Below are 14656 nucleotides of genomic sequence, written 5' to 3'. Positions count from 1 at the left end.
ACACACTGGTCCAGCGGATAATGAGGGGATTTATCGTCACACGGGTTTGGGGTGGGTGGGAGAAAGTCCACAATTTGCTCACCCGAAGGTTAACCTTCTGCTGGCGACAGGAAGTCCGCCTTGCCATGGTCCAACTGGTGACCGTCGTGTGTATGCGGCGTCTGTGTGTTGGAGTGCCTCGTACTTTACCGCTTAACGCGTAAGGACGATAAGCTCCCCATCAGAATCCCTTCGGCTCACTCGCACTCACTCGTTTCCCAGCAGCGCGTAACCCGTAAAATGAAAGGCAAATAAGCCGCAGCGTGGACGAGCGGCCATCGCGTGCCGTTCACGTGTCCAAATTGGTGCAAATTTTTTCCATCATCCAGCCGAGAAGGGAAGCGAAGGATCCGGATGTTTCTTTTCTCCCGTTTGCGGTCGGTTTCCCACACGTCCGTGAATCCATTTCCATACTTGCGAGCTAATCAAATCTAATCACACTCAATCAGTGTTTAGGACCCCCGGACACTAAGGGGCGAATTTGTGGCCATCTCTCTGTACAAGTGTGTGTGCCCTTATGACTTCTGTGATGGTTAAGATTTGGTTGAGGGAAAACAGCCCGAGCAGGATGTGGTCGGGGAGTTGAAATTGGTTTATTAGAAGCAGTACATTTTTTCTTCATCCCGCACATTTCCCATCAACGTTAGCGTGTTAATATGTTGACTTTACCGGTATTCTTTGGTCTTCATGCACACACATACACACACACGGAAACATGCAATTTGCCGTGGACTCCATCCTATCCGAACCTTTTTTCGGTTGATTCTAAATTAGCTCTTATGTTACCTCCAAAGCGTTAATAAAGTGATGGAAGATTGGATCTCTCAGAGCTAGTCTCTACTCGTTGACGGGGCCCAGAGTTTTCCCGACAGATGCTCCCGTATTCAGGCACTGGGTTCCGATGTCAGATTCTTTATGCAAGCATTTATTAGTCCTTGGAGGGGTAAGAAGAAGCACATTTTAGTTTAATGTGTACGTATTATGATTGTTGGACAAAATCGGCCCATGAGCGCCGGGGCTCACCACCTCGACGGCGTGGGTTCGAATCCCAACCGTGACCGGACCCTCCCCTGTACGAGAGGACTGACTATCCATGTACACATAGGGTAAAAAGTCTCGTAAGCCCTTTACAGGGCAGGCATGACCAACAAGGTCGTTACGCCAAGAAGAAGAAGAAGTATTATGATTGTAGGTAACTGTTAAAATAAAATAAAATTAAAATTTTCAGAATTGCATATATTTATGTTACGTATAAAATTGGCTCAAAATCAATTTAATTGGCGAGATCTAATCTCTGCTACTCCAGAAACGCTTTAGATGAAAAAGACTGGGCGCCTCTATTATATGTGAGAAAAATTTAAACATTTTATTACTTCTGTGAATATGACTTTTGAAGAACTGGATTGCACTAAATATTCAAAAATTATAGTATTTAAATGATAAGTTTTACACCGACGGTCTTAGGATTTCATTTTAGCGAACTTGCAATTTTGCTTCAATCAAAGTCTCGAACATGTCTCACACAAACGCTAACAAACATATGATTGATGATTTCGCTTATTTTTGTTTAATAAAGAGCTTATCTTTAAACACACCAAAACGACGTGAGAAAGGCGCATAAGCTAATCTACTGCATCAGCCAACCAATAAACCAGAAAACTGTGTCACCAAAAGCACAAAAAACAAGGTTAATGATAGCTTCACCGTTTATCCTTCCGCCTGTGCACGAACAAACAATGTGCGCTGACGATAATGACAGCCTGCATGGCATCATCATCGCCAACAGGCCACGAAGGGGCCGGCGATCCATGCATGGTACGCGACCCGGCAACGCTCACATGATGTTTTTGCATTCTTCTTCGAATTTATGTGCCCCCTCCATTCCCGCACCACTACGCTCCAATGGCGCGTGTCTTTATTGCATTTTTATTACCATTATGCTCTTCTGCTGTATGCTTCACGAAAGCATAAAACACAAGCCCATCGACTAGCAGCCCTGGGTCTTTGGTTAACTTTTCACCCAACCTTTTCGGAGTGCCAACGCTGGGTGTGGCGCGGTCCTTTTATATCATTATGACCGACATGCAGCGAAGCTACGCTGCTCGAGCACAAACATCCGGAAAAAAGGACGCGAACGAACCTATTTCATTCTCTCGCGTGCACGAAATGCCAATGCTTCACCGTCGATCCGTCGAAAGCCCCCGGTTCATGTTCGCTGACTTGCAACACTGGCAGCACTTTTCGGGCATTAAAGTGCAATAACTCACCGGTTAAACCAGTTCCTGAGGTATGTGAAAAGCGTCTTCAGCTTGGAAAATATACAAAAAAAAAAAAAATATCTCTCCATCTCCCTCCCGCTTCTCTGTCTTTTTAGCTCTCTTGATGGTTCCTTCCATACCATGATTCGTTGGCCAACAAGATTGGCAGTGTCGCCGCAATTTGGTCACTCAATGGAAGAAAGGGCGCGCGTCGCGTTTTCGCGCTAGCCACAGGAAAACTTTACGACACGTTACGAGTCGTCCACGATAAGCATGTGGATATGAATTGGGTAGTAAATGACACCGGCGATTTTTTTTCGGGCCAAAAGATAACACGATCATGAAGTGGAAAAGTGCTTATCACTTACGATGATGGTAATGGCCAGAAGAAAATCCGGAATCCCCAGGTGGCCACCGGCACCGCTTGAAGGAAAAGTTTTTCGATGTCCTGCTTGGAGAGATGAAAGGAGCCAGATTGTTTTATTTTGGCTTTCAGTTCCTTCAATAATATTAGTAGTTAGTAAGCAATTATATTATAACCGTTTAAGTTATGAAAAACTGGGCGCCCCCATTTCATTCCATTACATCATTTAGCACATAAATCAACTAATTATCTCGCTAAAAGTGTATTTCTGAAGAGAAACAATTAAAATCAAATTAAGCTCAATTAAATAACATTTCTCCTTATCCATAGTTTCCACACGCTACAAGGCGATTAAAAATACGCTCCGCATGACAACACTAGCAAAGCAAGGAAACTTGCTGGGGGATTATTATATACTTAAACGTTTCCTGCTATTCCCTTCAGGCGCTCTGCCCGATCGGAACGATTTCACGTACTTGAACTTCTGGAGAGCACATAAGTGTATGTGTGTGTGCCGTTTCAGGAACGTTGAATAAGACAGGTGCTCGGTGTTCCCGGGCGAAAGATTATAGCCCACAGTTTTCAAACGATCCATAATCCGATCGAGAAATTTATTTTAACTACAGGATTAGTACACTTCTAAGCACTAGAAGGTTGTTTTATCGTTCTCCCGTTCGTACGCACTATTCGATAAATATATACACTTTGCCAACGGCTAGTTCGGGTTTGAGTAGCGTAAATATATTGCTTCTAATGACGTGTACTTCAGCTTTAGACATTTCCCAAGAGTTCAGACACTACGGAAGAACCTACCCATAACTTTGCAGCCGTTCGCACCGTTCATACTGCGATGGTAAAAACAAGCGGGGTAAAATTTTGCGATGTCTTATAATCGCTCAGGCGAGGCGGCATCTTGTGGTTGACCTAAATTTCTGTCAAGATTGTTTTTCTCCATTACGTAGTGGAGAAAAATGAATGCCATAAGAAACCTTCTAAAAACGGTCCACCGAAACGAATGATGAATGTGCGACCAAAGCATGAATACGAGCACGTTTCAAACGGACGTACGCAAAGCTTCGCGAATGGTTGAGCGTATTCTGCATCATTTTGCTCCCTGTTTTTTGTCTTTTTTGTTGTATACAGTTGTGTGTGGAGGCAAATTTTCTCCCGTACCACCATTAAGACCCCTCATTATCGTCCATTAGACACTCGCTTTCCTCCTTCACCGCTCCGTGGCGGGCGTTCGACAAACATTTCATCCGGCTGGTAGGATGGATCACAAAAATCGAATGACAAATGATCCGTCTATCCATCTATCCATCCATCCATGAGCCAATGTGTGGAGCCCATTTTCTTTTTTTATTGCGTATGGGTGATAACCATGTATGTTCATACTGCTATATGTATGGTTTGCAAATAGATCAACGCACATTATGCCGCTAAATACGCATAATGCGTTTGGTACGACACATCAATCAAAAAATAAACCTTGTATGCAATCCTGGCGAATCGTGGATTATTGGGCATTGAAATCATAATTCGAAAATCAGCAATCCTAGGTAGTGGTAACTCTATAGAATTATTTCATTTGGGACATTTTAGTACAATATGCTAGAGCAAATTCATGTTCATATTCGGGGAAATGCATGTTTTTCGTAGAATCATCTGCATTGCGCGCATCGCTACCCAACAACGGTTAGAGCTTAGTGTATGGTCGCGTTGTGAATTAAGTTATCTTGTTTTCTCTACTTTTCTTTTCTTCTTTTCTTTTCTTCTCTTCTCTTCCATCCGTCGCGTTTGTATCTCTGCAAACATCACCTGCATACTTTCTTGCGATGATGTGCTCTGTTCATATGTACAAATGCGTCTCATACACACTAAACCAAAACGTGCTACTGTTCAAATCCACTTTACCACGAAAAAATGGCACAAAACGTATCTGAAAATACTTGTTCCATTCATTAACATATCAAATCGAACGGATACTACCCTTAAAACGTTGGGTGGAATGGGCATTGCGGGCAGGAAAAGCATTTTCCATTATGTACAAAGCTGGTAAGGTTGCATTGTCTCACCCACGACCGTTGTTTGTATCGAAACACCCTTTCCTTCTCTACTGTATTGTGTCGTTGCCCTGCAGAAAGTTTTCCATCTATGTTATGTTCTTCTCACGCTCCTAACACAACGTTTTGCTATCTGTTCCATTCTGAAAGAATATTACAAAAACAATTTATATATCTCTGCAATATTATTCATTCGGGTCATTTTATTTTAGCTGTAATGGAAAATCTTTCAAGAGTCTATATTTTACATCTGATTTCAGTCTAATGTGTTCTGCAAGCATGTTAAATTGTTTATCTATTCCTGGATGATTGGTGTTACACAATATGTTCCTCTCACTACAGATCATATGAAGATTGTTTTTAAATGCATGATATTTTAGAACATTGGTTGGTTTTTTGTTCATAATCTTTTATATTTTGTCCGTACATTTTGTAAAACAAATAAACTGCATTATCAAATTTTGTCTATCGTTTTCACATGTCCATAATCAGTTGCCGCTAGTACCGATACGTAAAAGAGTGTTTCCCGTTAGTTAGATACTCTTGAGGATGCGAATTGAAATTAATGAAGCGAAATATAATCATCCACATGGACACGTGCTCGTCAACGTGAGGCGACTCAATTTCATTTTGGCTAGAACCTGTCCATTATCCACCTTTTGTTTGCCGGTCTCAAAGCAACCGATTCGCCTTCTTGAGCAAAAGGAGGTTCCTGGAAGTTTGCCCCGGCTCAGATTGACGCTATCGACGGTTCGACGTACAATCCGTCATCTTGTCAGCCTCGTGATAAGTTGAACGCTTAAATTGATGCAACAACAAAAATAAACAAGCATCGTATTGTTGAGATGTATTTCCGAGAGACTCGTTGAGATGTTGGTAGGCAAAGTTTGACCGTGCACCATAGACCAGTGTTTATTATCTTTTTCGTGGAAAATTTGGCTTTAGTTTAAGCACTCCTTTTTCAACTTTTGTTCAGCTGTCCTCTATCACTCTACCCTGACATCCTCATTGCAGTGACAATATTACATTTCATTACTGTCCCGTTACGTTCCCACTGAGTCAAGTGCACTGAGCTGTCGGGGAGTTCGATTTCACCGTATTCCTGAAACCTTACCTTATTTTCTGAAATCCCCTGACCGAAGCTCTCCTGGAAGTTGACTTTAAACCGAGGGTTTTTCTCCGCTTTCCTACAGCGCACCCAAGTCGACGAAACCGTGGATGAGCAGCTCGAAGCTAAACTGTCGCGGAGGCAACTCGCCCGGCCCACTGGAAGCCATCTTCTTTGGGCCGCAGGTTGGTGGTGGTGCCAAGTGTGGCGGTGGGTCCGCCGGACGCCTCCTGCACGCCCGGAACGTTCACAAAGAAATCTGTGCCTTGCTGTTGGGGGCGCTCGAGTCGCTCCGGCTGTCCCTGCAGGAGTTCTGCACCGTGCTGCCCCACCAGTGGTCGGCGCTGACCGGTTCGACACCACTGTCCAACCTCGACACGGAGCAAAGACTGAAGAAGCTGTCCGATTCGGCGAAGGTAGCTTTGATCGATCGTTGTTTTGATGCTAGTACCTCATCATACATTTTTCATCCCCTTGCAGCTTCTAGATACTGAGGACGATCTGGCAGCCCGGGCCAACTCGGACATTGCGCAGCTGTGTGCGGAGTGTATCCTCTACTGGAGGCGAGTCCTTTCGGCGGCCACCCAACCGGCCGTACATGGGCTGCTGGCGAAGAAGCATCACACGCTGCGAGTTCGCCGCTTCGCCGAGGGATTTTTCGTTATCGACAATCCGCGCCATCTGGCGAGCGGGTGCTACGATTCCAACTATCAGAACTACGTGTCGATCTGTGAGATGGCACGGCGGTCGCGCTATTTATCGTCCTTGCCACCGCTGCCGGTACACTGCACACCGCTCGATGGCGACGCCAACTCGTTGCCGCTCATTTTTGAAGATCGCTACACGGACACGAACGAATACGGGAAGCGCCGGTCCGGTAGTGAACCGCACCTCAATGGCACCCACTCGGTTGTGAGCGCCGCGGCAAGCCTCGGAGGTTCTACCGGAACGGGGACGCTTGGCAAATCGACGAAGGCGCACCATCACCCGAACAAAATTGCCCCGATTTTGACCGGCGGCAGCAAAGAATGTTCATGCGGCATTGCGACCTGCTACATCGAGCCAGTGCCGAAGATTTGCGGCAGCTACATGGGCATCATGACACCCCGGTACGCTCTTGGGGGAGACATTCTGCAGGCCAGTCTTACCATCACTCCAGCGGCGGCTGCCTCACAGAACGGGCTATGTCCGAAGGCACTATCGAGACACTCGGCGTCAACCCTGCTCGATCCTCCGCTGCCAGTCGCGACCGAGCTTCAATGTCCTTGGGACCAGCAGTTCAAGGGAATCTACACGACCGGTCCATCGGTTTTCAGCGGGGGAACACTGCCGACGAGACACAGTAAGTCCCTCGACCAGTTGGAGCTGCAGTCGAGTGCCAATTCGGCGTCACTACCACGCCAGCATCTGCACAATGCTCCCTACAATGGTTACGGTCATCAGCAAGGGCCTTCTCATCCCCAACAACAACAACAACAACAACCACAGCAACAACCACCACAACCGCAACAACCACAGCAACAGCAGATTCCGCGTCAGCAGCCCCTACTCTACCAACAACATCAGGGACAGGGACAACAACTGCAGCAACAGCAGATGCCAGCTGGTGTAGCCCTGTTGCAGACACTTCCTAAGTCAAAGCCAAAGAACCCTGTGCAGGCGGAAGACTTGCTAAAGAATATCAACGAGTTTCGGGAGAAGTACAAGAACCCTGGCGACCCACGCAAAGTGATCCACGCGGGTGGAACCGCGACGCACAACCCAACGTACGATCTGCAGCAGGACGCCTTCAGTGTAGGTCTGCTGAATGGCTACGCGAAGTTGGCCAGTGACTTTCGGCACGAGCTGAAACAGGTACACTCCGGTGCTTCGCAACGCAATGGAGCCCAACAATACCATAACAATAGTCAGCAGCAGCAGCAACACATTGGCCAGCATCGAGACCAGGGTCATATGGCTTCATCCGGTTCTGCAGGCGCGTACTATAATTCACTCCCCAAAGGTGCTGGAATGGGGGTACAGGGAGGTGGTCCCATAGCACCGCGTAGCTCGTTTCCTCCGGTGCGCAGTAAAAAGCAGCAGCAGCAGCAGCAGCAATCCAGCTCCACCTCACTTCCGACGAAGGCGGTCTCGAATACAATCCCACGAAGCAACTCCTCGCAACAACTTCGACTAGCCCAAAATGGTAGCACACCATCGGCAATGTCCATGGGGGGTGTAAATAGTGCCACCCTTCCGCACCGGTCAGTCGAGTTCGCCCGTATACGAGTGACCGACTTCAGACAGATGGTACATGGCCAGTCGCAGCAGCAGCAGCAACAGCATCGTCGAAGCACCTCGAATGGCGGCAGCACGCACAAGATCGGACCGACCGCCAACGGGACATCGGGTGCAGGTCCGGGTGGTGGAAGTTCGAGCAGTTCCGACAGTCCAGAAATAACACCCCGTACACGGAACAAGCAGCGACGCCTGCTATCGTCCGCTAGTGTTCCGTTTCAGCTGGAGAATTTGGAGTTGGAACCGGTTGGAGGAATAGGTCCGACTGGGATACCGGCTGTGAGTGGGGCGGGGGGATTCAGTGAGAGCTTACCGAACCTTGCACCTCCACCGGCAGCCTTTGCCAGTGACTCACTGCCCCCATCTGGTGCCACCTTTCGTCTACGACGGCGTCACTCGAGCAGTGAGTCTACGTCTTCACTGAGCGAGCAATCCGGATGGGTTTCGAGCAGACGTAGTACGGGTCCCTCGAGCCCGGACACGCTACTTAACGACCAGCGGGTGGTCAATGGCGAGCAGCTGCGCAAAAAGCTACTGAAGTTGCTGAACGAGCAACCAAGGCTCGTTGCGGGACGTAAGAACAGCACGCCCACATCCCAGACGGAGTTTTTCGCCCGCAGCAACCAGAGCTCGATGAAGTCGAAACCAACATTCGGGGGAGGTGCCAACGGAAGTGATATGATCCGCGGTGCTTCGGTTCAGACAGAGAACTGGAACAATCTGGAAAAAGATTGGAACGATTCGCGGAATCGCGCGGCAACTGCTGCAGCTGCTGCCAACGCGGCGGGTAGTGGTCCGTATGGAATGGTCAGCGGAAAGCGTGCACCCGGTGACCGTACCACCGGAAACGGCACGACCCAGCCCAACCCCAACCAGGCAGGGTTTAGCACGACCGACATACGACCACCGCGGCGCTCGAACAAGAAGGAAAAGTCTAAGTCCGACTTCGACCTAGCGCACATTTCCGACTACGTGTTTGACGATCTACGATTGCTGCCTCCACAGCAGTTTCGGGACGCGCCACCGCCGCCTGATGAGTTCCGCGACCCACCATCATTCATAGAGGATGTCTCGAAGGTGAGCTCGAAAGTGGATCAGCCAACAACCGCGAAGAGCGCCACGCTGACTCCTCGAACTATCCCGCTACCAGAGCTACCACGTCAGCAGCAACAGCAGTCGGTTGTGAAGGAAGAGAGTCCAGTTCAGCAACACCAAAAGCTGCAGCACCAGCACCAACAGCAGCAGCAACAGCAGCAACGCCAATCGGTGCAATATTATGCCACGTTGCCAAAAAGTCATCCTCCAGTGACTCCGGCGCCGCTGTCTGTTGTTTTTCAACCGCAAATTATAACGGCGCCCCAACAGCAACACTACGCAACACCGCAACCGCTGACCCAAAGCCACAGTCATCATTACAGCAAACCGCACAATGCTCCCGTTAATATGGGCGCGGCCGTGAAGAAGTGCGAAGTGCAGGCCATCGACAACCCACTCTATCACATTTACGAGGTGGTCAAAACTCCCCGACCGGTGATGAAATCGCAAAGCTCGAACGAGCTGGCCGCCATTGCAAAGTGTGCAGAAACGCTGAATAACGCGAATGCCACCATGGTTTCACTCGCCGGGATACACAGCCAACCGGTGACATCAGGTCCGCAACAGCAGCACAACGGGAACACACACTACGCCCCACTGCCACCGCCAGTAGCACCCTCGTTGCCGTCAACGACGACGATGGCATCAACAACTACAGCAGGACCGCCCGCAGGGTCGACGGTTGAAAGGAAGACGTCCGTTCGGGAGCAGTCTAGCGCAGCGGAAAGTGCCATGACGACGCGTCGTACTAGCCGGGCGAATGAAACCGACGAACCGACAGTGGAGGAGAACCCGGAACGCGAAAAGCGAGTCGACCCCCCGATGCAACTGCTGGAGTTCGAAAAGTGCCGTGAAGAGTTTCGCAAGCAGATCAACTACTCGGGCTCGATCTACTCGGACTTTCAGAAGATGGCCTCGGAAATGCCGTACTTCCATATAGCGGACGAATTTCGGGCATTCTCACCCGCTGGCCTACACCTGGTGATCTGCGTACACGGACTGGATGGGAATTCGGCCGATTTGCGCCTTGTCCGGACCTATCTGGAGCTTGGACTACCCGGGGCGCACCTGGAGTTCCTGATGTCCGAGCGCAACCAGGGTGACACGTTCTCCGACTTCGATACCATGACCGACCGGCTTGTGGCCGAGGTGCTTTACCACATCGAAACATATCAACTCAACCCGAGTCGTATCTCGTTCGTGGCCCATTCGCTTGGCACGATCATCGTGCGATCGGCGCTGGCCAGACCTCAAATGCGTCCGCTTCTGTCCCGGTTGCACACGTTCCTCTCGCTGTCCGGACCACACCTGGGTACGCTCTACAACTCTAGTGGACTGGTCAATATGGGTAAGTGTAATTACTGTATCTAAACGACTTATTTCTCAAGCTCCTTTTCTACTGCTTTTTAATTTTCTTTTAAGGAATGTGGTTTATGCAAAAATGGAAGAAATCGGGCTCCCTGCTCCAGCTATGTCTTCGAGATGCCGGTGATCCACGCCAAAGTTTTCTTTACCGGCTCAGCCAACGGAGCACGTTGCACCACTTCAAGAACGTGCTGCTGTGCGGATCGTCCCAGGATCGATACGTTCCACCGCATTCGGCCCGCCTGGAGCTCTGCAAGTCGGCTGTACGCGATCAGTCGAACCTCGGGATCGTCTATCGGTGAGTTGCTCGTCAGTAGGTGCTAGCAACCAACTTATGCCTTTATATCCATTTGCATCACAGCGAAATGGTACACAACATCATTGCACCGATGCTGGCGCGTCAGGATCTGACGCTTGCACGGTTTGACGTCCACCATGCCCTGCCGCACACGGCAAATGCACTCATTGGGCGTGCGGCACACATAGCGGTCCTCGATTCGGAGCTGTTCATCGAGAAGTTCTTGCTGGTGGCCGGACTCAAATATTTCAGCTAGCCGCTGAAAGAAACGAACAAAAATCGTTGCAGATCGGATGCAGAGGTTAGCAGGAGGGTGCTGCTGTCTGCTAGAGGGTAGGAGCAAACATTTTGCAATCTGGCAAAGTAGTTAACACACGACTGGAGCAGACGAAACCGCAGCTCGAAAATACATAATAAACGATCAAAAATCGCCCACGTTCGGTAAACTTAACAACTGTAAACTCTGAAACGAGAATACCCACGATATAATGGTGGCATAATTTTAAACGACGGAAAGCAAGTCACATGCTGTAATGGTTTAGTAAAAAAGTGGAACGAACGAAATTGTCATAGAAAAACATTTAAAAATTTAATCTCTACATAGCAGTCGACATACGAGCGAAATTTTATAGGAGATAAAAACCTAGGAGGAAACCGTAATCAAAGAATGTTAAATATAAAATCAACTTTTTTATGTATGGCGTAACAGAAACAAATCAATCAAAATATAAAAAGAGATACAGTATGGTGAACAAAAGCCTCGACAGAAAACAAGTGTTTATTTCCGATACAAGCAAATAACATTTCATGATTAAAAATCTATTAAATCAACATTAAACAACGGAAACTATCTACGAGATACTCAGCTCGTTGGTACGGTTGAAGACTATAGCAAAGTATTGCAGACTGGAATTATTATTACTTTTAAATCCCGTTATTTAATACCGTAACTAAGGTAAACTTTCACTGCCATTGGTTGAGGTGAATATGATAAGTTTCAAAATTCAAATTAGTTTGTGGTGGCTTTGTGTTCTGTTAAACTGCGCCACTTGGGAGGTTTACGATAAAAGTGTAACTGCTATACAATTTTTATTCATTGCTTTTCTTCAAGTGTGTTCCGACAATCGCATCCATGTGACAAATGCGTATGTAGTAAATGATGCAGTGACACGTAGCATATTCACATTGTATGGACCAGATAGGGACGATCATAGCAAATCGTGAACAAAATTACCAAATTTATGCAACTATGCTAAACATTAATATATTAAACGTATATAATAGTAGCGGCCACTCTCTGGAATCAAAAAAGAAAATATTAACCAATTGAAGTGTAAACATGAATACCAGGATAGTGCTGGGGTACAAGTTTCTCCACTTCTTCCCCAGTTAAGGGACACACTCGTAAATGCGAAATTTGAGACTGATTTAGTTTGGTGACCTTTAATGATTTTATTGTTTATAACGGTTTTTTACCTTATTTTTCGTGACGCATTATCCAACGTGGTATGCCATTGCGCCATTGGTGCGGGAGTTTTTATGTTAGATAGAATATCGTTAGATAGTGACGATATGTAACGAAAACTCGTGCTCTTTCGAAACTTTTCGTAGAAAAAATAAATATAAATAAAAATAATCCAATCAATAAAAAATAACTACCAGCAAAATCGAATCTTGTCTGAGAGGCTATCGATAGCGAAAACATTTCGAAGAAAGTATACAGTAGCCGAAATACAGTAGCCGATAGTGAAACTTTCCTACTGAAACGGACCACTCTCATTGGATGGTCTCTCCGGGGTCTGGCTCGAATGGCGTACACTGTGAACCGCAACTAGCAGAATGTGTACGATTAGTGTGTAATTTAGGGTTACAAGTTTAGGGTAGTTTAATATCATCGAGTACAGGGACACCTCATACACATACGCGATTGGCAACAAGATTGATATTGGAGTTGTCGTTTGTGTTCGGCATGATTGTAACTTTGCAGTTGAACATCATTTTTTAATCTAGTCGCTTTTAAACGATGAGTTTATACATGTTAAGGTGCATAACGTATCTCAACTTGACACAATTTAGTTCTCGAGCCATCAGATGGATGAAATAGTCAATTAATCGACGGAAAGAAAGATAGCAGAAATTGAAATTGAATTGAAGTGATTTGAAAACCTTAAATGGGGTTAAGAGAGCGTTACAAATTGCCCACTGTCTCTTCTTTACAGCTGATTTCAGTTGTTTTGTATCATTTGCATACAGAACAGAACGAGTAAACACCAATTTCGTAAGAACTTACGTAATAACAGGCCGAGAGAAAATAAAATAAATTAAGTATTCAATGTAAAATACACATGCTAATGCAAACATTTCAAACACACAAAAAACAGAACAAAGCAAAGGAAAAATGAGAACGGAAGCGAATGGTAAAAAGGAGCGCAAAACGAATCAATATTACACAAAAAGGAAAAAGCAAACGAAACGAAACCTCGAAGCAAAAGGTACTTAGCACATTATTTTACGAAGTGTTAAATATCTGCTAGTTTTCAATTAACAGAATTGCATAAACCAAAGGAATAGTCACCAAACATGATAGAAACAGTGTCCTAGCGATTAGAAGAATAAGAATGTGGTATGGGGAATAGGTTGGGTGTGAATGAAGTGGAACAAACATCAAAACAAAGTAAAACCGTCAGGATGCTACAGATGCAGAACAGTGTTGAACAAAGGGTTTCGAGTATGCTTATTGCAAGCAAGATGAGATGAGCACTTTTTAAAGAAGTCTACATTACTATCACTCTGTTAAAGGAAGTTGATGTTTGGAATTTGGAATTGTTAGAGACAGAAGGAAGAGCAGGAGGAAGCAGGTACTCCCATAAAGCATGAAAACGGTTCTATTTTTCCCCTTGCTACATGCTGTACCATGTTTTCAGGATATATGTTAACACTTTAACTGTTGACCGTTTGACTGGTTGGATCGTTTAGTGAATGGAATGTTAATCAAGCCGCCGACCCTTGCGTAGGATACAATAGCACATGAGAATGTAACCAAAAATTATAGCCGATGATCCTTTTGCCCTAAGGTGTTGCCCTGTTTGTCCCTGATAGCCCCATGGTCAATCCTCTTTCAGCTTACTCGTTAGATTCGATTCTTTCCATCTAGAGTCTTCACCGTAAAGCTACACAATCTGTACGAAACTCAAATGCACAAAAAAGATGAAGGTGAACGGTTGAAAGGTAATCGGTAGCAATAATGACGGTGTGATGGCCAAACGGGTGATAAAGAAAAATAAGAGTAATCGGAAAAAACGACACGATTGTGTTTGAAATAATGGTAATAAATGATCCAGTTGAATGCACAAAAGAAGATTGAAAAAGAAAAGAGAAAACAGAGGTAAGCCTACATGTTTAGAGATGGAGAAATATTTAACGAAACACGTAATCAAATAGAGAGAATGTTTCTTCGAGATCCAGTTTTATGAAAATACAACCACAGATCAAATCTTATAATCAAACAAATAGAGCATTAAAAGGACAGCTATTTAACGTGTCGAATAGAATACAAAAAGAAACAAAATAACCATGGTAGCCAATAGTCCCCTAGTAGGAAGGATAAACATGAAAACTCATACCCGAACAGACCGAATGGAAAATCAAACCATTTAAACTAGCAAAAAGACAACAATATTCATCCCAACCGTGCAACAGCAAACAAAAACCAAAAGACAATTGTTGCATAAGAAAGTGGCAAGCGTTTAAATTAGTTTTCTTGTTTTTAGCGGAACAACCATTCATTGA

Source organism: Anopheles coustani, chromosome 2 (genome assembly GCF_943734705.1).
Source record: "Anopheles coustani chromosome 2, idAnoCousDA_361_x.2, whole genome shotgun sequence".
Classification (NCBI taxonomy): Eukaryota; Metazoa; Arthropoda; class Insecta; order Diptera; family Culicidae; genus Anopheles; species Anopheles coustani.
This window is presented reverse-complemented; position numbering follows the sequence as displayed.